This window comes from Lipotes vexillifer, unplaced genomic scaffold, assembly GCF_000442215.2.
Source record: "Lipotes vexillifer unplaced genomic scaffold, Lipotes_vexillifer_v1.1 scaffold605, whole genome shotgun sequence".
Classification (NCBI taxonomy): Eukaryota; Metazoa; Chordata; class Mammalia; order Artiodactyla; family Lipotidae; genus Lipotes; species Lipotes vexillifer.
This window is the reverse complement of record NW_006774406.1, coordinates 390,596-394,964: the sequence shown is the minus strand read 5'-3', so window position 1 is coordinate 394,964 and position 4,369 is coordinate 390,596. Positions and strand designations below refer to the sequence as shown.

The 4,369-nt window shown below is 38.0% G+C and overlaps 1 pseudogene; it reads right to left on the bottom strand.

The window, feature by feature from the left end:
* Positions 1-2,859: 2,859 nt before the first annotated feature.
* LOC103070249 (serine/threonine-protein phosphatase 2A catalytic subunit beta isoform pseudogene) lies at positions 2,860-3,782 on the bottom strand (annotated as a pseudogene).
* Positions 3,783-4,369: the final 587 nt, after the last annotated feature.

The following is a 4,369-nucleotide window of genomic DNA, read 5'->3' as shown; positions in this document are numbered from 1 at the left end:
AAGTGGGAAAAAAAAGATGTTAGATTGTCCTCCTAAGAAATTCCAGCAGAAAAGTGCTCATTGGCTGTTGGGATTCTTTGCGATTGAGCCTGATGGAATTAAACACTTCAATCTGTTTAAACAGACATTGATAAATGAACACTGTTGTATCCTTAACTCAAGTGCAAGGTAATTCAAGTGGCCTATAAAATACTAGCATGCTGCTGTAGTTTTTTTTTAACTTTACTTTTTTAAGAAAAAGGCAAGTTGACTGTATAAGCATGTCTATCTCAAATAAATATTGGTACGGGATGTTTGTCTCATGTAAGTTATCAGAAGCTGAAATGAAGATGGATATACGTCAAACGGGTAGAACAGTGAGCACCCTTTATAAAGTCCCTGCTGCCATAGTGTCACAGAAAACAAATGCATTTTATAAGTGCAATGTCTTCCATCTTTCTTTGCGTGTTTCTACATGTATTATTTCTGACGCTTTTGTTTGGGATTGCTTTACGTTCCTTATGTAAAATAAATTTGAGTGTTGAATTGCCTAGGGCATAAACTTAGTGAAAGTTTTAGAAAGGTGCTAGTAAAAGTAATGTATTAATAGTAATGCATTAATTTCTTGAAGACAGGAAATATATGGCCAAAGGCTTGGCAAGTTTTCAATCTACGAGTGTCCTACATTGAAATTGAAATTCAGTCTTTTTGGTATTAGACAGGTTCTTAAAATTAACGTGTATACACATGTATGGAGTGCACATGAGTCAAAACGTTTTATTAGAACTTATATCGTTGAAATTGAGTAGTCTGTCTCACACAGTCATATATGTTTAGGTGTAAAATGGAAGGATAACTAATCTTTTCTAAGATATTTTACTCCATCTGCCTGGAATTTTGCTCCCTTCCTCCTCCCAACTTTTTTGGCCCTTGACTGTTCTGTTTTTTTTTTTTCTCATTAATGCCGCTCTTTCCCACCATTTGCAGAGTAGTTCAACTTATCACAATATTCTCTTCCCAGCATCCTGGTTAGCATAGAGATTCTTAATAAATATTTGTCAAATATTGCTTCCTAATAAATATTTATCCAAAGAATGAATGTGAATGAAGTTCTCAATGACTTAACTTTTTTTTTTATAATAATGAGGCATCTTTGAACCATTATTTACTTCACATACCACCTGATGCGAAATTGATAAACAAAACCAAGATCATACAGCATGATATGTTCCATTAGTTATTGTTAACTGTTCAATTATTCAGTAATTCTGAAAACTGAGAAAGAGGTTGAAAACATTATCCTTGCATTCAAGCATCTCACTTGGCTAGAATGTTCCAAGAGATCTGATTACTTTCCCTATAAGGTTGCATTAAATATCTTTGTCAATGTTTCAGTTCATCGATATTCTTCATAAAATTTCAGAAAGGAACCAGTCCATCTGTTCCTAGAGCACTGTCATTCCTTGGCAATTGTATTGGATTTTCCTCTTGGCTGCTTTATCGTTGTTTTGGAAAACTTGTTTTTCTTCTAAGTCCTGGCAGTGTGGATGGAGAAAACCAAAGTCTTCCTTCCATTGTTAGTGATTTCTCCTTTGTTTCTGAAAGATAAATTGAGCCTTCTATGATGGTTTATAAATTTTTGATGATGTTACCTAAACACTTTATTGGTATAAATAGGATTTTGATTGAGCAGGAGCTGTAAGTGCTTTAGTTAAAGATATCCATTATTGGACCCCATGAAGAGTTTAAGCCCATAGGATATTTGTCTTTCTCTGTCTGAGTTACTAGGTCCATCCACAAATGGCATTATGTAGTTCTTTTTCAAAATTTTTTTTATGGCTGAGTAATATTCCATTGTATGTTTATACCACATGTCAGTCATTTTTAAAAAAAAATTGTTTATTTTAGGCTGCATTGGGTCTTCGTTGCTGTGTGCAGGCTTTCTCTAGTTGCGGCAAGTGGGGGCTACTCTTCGTTGCTGTGTGCAGGCTTCTCATTGCATTGGCTTCTCGTTGCGGAGCACGGGCTTCAGTAGTTGTGGTACGTGGGCTCAGTAGTTGTGGCTTGCAGGCTCTAGAGCGCAGGCTCAGTAGTTGTGGCGCACGGGCTTAGTTGCTCCGTGGCATGTGGGATCTTCCCTGACCACGGCTCGAACCTCTGTCCCCTGCCTTGGTAAGCGGATTCTTAACCACTGTGCCACCAGAGAAGTGCCTCCTGCCCCGCCTTTATTTTTGTTTAAAATGGAAAGTTTATTTGCTCAGTACACGAAATAGAATGCAAGTACTGTCATGACAAATATACAGAAATATGCAAATCAACATAAAATAGTAATTTAGTTTAAATGAAGGGAAATCTCTTTAAATGTTATGACAACGTACTCCTAAGAATCTTTCTTTCAGTTAATTATACATTTCAATAGAATAAACGGTAATGAATTAAGTGGAAGTTAGTTTGTGAATTTTTCTTAAAAATAAAAATCCAACCCTATTAATCCATGTCAGTTAAACACTCTAACTAAAATTTCCAAGTAAGTGCAAAAGTAGATGGAGTTAGTTACCTTTTTTGCTTGGACAGTCCCAAGGAAAATGGTTCCTACAAATACAGCAGGCAAACTGTTACGACCGACTGACCTAGAACATAGTGTTGAACTAATTTCAGTCTGAAGTTGTGCTAAATGCTCATCATTAGTAATGGCACAGTTTGGTCCATGATCTGGTTTAATGCCAGGACAAATCCCAGTTTGTTACAGAAACACAGAGATTACTGTTGCTTTTTTTGGTTTTGTTTTATGTGTGTATATATATATATATATATATATATATATATATATTAAAGCCAGGTATACTTACACATACAAAGGCAGGTTTTCCCAGGAGGAATTTACAGAAAGTAGTCTGGGGTGCTGTGGATCACATGAGGCTCTCCGTGATGAGGTGCTGGGTCAAAGGAAGGAATATTTCAAAGTGTCATCTAATTCCATGATAGCATCCTGGTTCCCACAACGATAACAGTAATTGGATGCACTGAAAATGGTAACCACGTTCCGATCGTGACACCAGTTGTATCCCTCCGTTACAAGTTGGTGAGCACGAGAAACCAGTGTGAGACCACTGGCATGGTTAAATGTTTCAGAAATATCTTGTCCAAATGTGTAGCCAGCACCGCGTGGTGAAATACCCCACCCACCATGATCATCTGGATCTGACCATAACTGATCACACATTGGGCCCTCATGTGGAACTTCCTGTAAACGATCCAGGGCTCTTACATGATCCAGTGTATCTATGGATGGGGAGAGGCCACCATGGAGGCAGAATATCTGTCCATCTACTAAAGCTGTAAGTGGCAGATAATCAAACATCTGTAAAATATTTCCAAACATCGGCATTTCCATACTTTCGCAGACATTCATCATAAAAGCCCTATACTTGGGTAACTTGTCGGCTTTCGTGGTTTCCTCTCAATATTGTAGTATGTTCTGGATAACATACCTTTAATGCCACAAGAAGAGTCACAGTCTCCACAGAATAATAGCCTCTGTCTCCATAGTCACCCATGAATAGATAGTTTGTATCTGGTGATTTCCCACCAATTTTAAAGAGTTCCATAAGATCATGGAATTGACCATGCACATCTCCACAGATGGTAACAGGACAATGGACCTCTTGCACGTTTGATTCTTTTGTTAAAATTTCCTTAGCCTTTTCACACAGCGTCTGCACCTGGTTCTCGCTAAGTTCTTTATGCTTGTGCAGCTGCTCGACCCACTGGTCCAGCTCCTTGGTGAACGCCTTGTTGTCCATGGTGGCCCGAGTCCCTCCCCTGCTGCCCCTGCCCCGGGCGCTGGTCCCCTCGCCCAGCGTCACCACTGCCGCCAGCTCCCACATGTCAGTCATATGTGGAATCTAATTTTTAAAAAAATGACATAAATGAACTTATTTACAATACAGAAACAGAGTCACAGATTTCTAAAACAAACTTACAGTTACCAAAGGGGAAACATGGTGGGGAGGGGTAAATTAGGAGCTTGGGAGTAACATACACACACTACTAAATATGAAATAGATAACTAAAAAGGGTCTACTGTATAGCACAGGGAGCTCTACCCAATATTCTGTAATAACCTATATGGGAAAAGAATCTGAAAGAAGAATGAATATATGCATAACTAAATCACTTTCCTGTATGCCTGAAACGAACACAACATTGTAAATCAACTATATTCCAATAAAATTTTAAAAAATATGTTAATGAAAAAAAAAAAAAGAGTTTAAGCCCCTAGGTTTAAAGAGAGAAGCCAGCTTCCTTTCAGAAAGATACCCCAAACAGAGCTAGTTTGTCATCATTTAACTTTACAGCCCCACATAGCAGTAATTCTCAACGTCGTGTA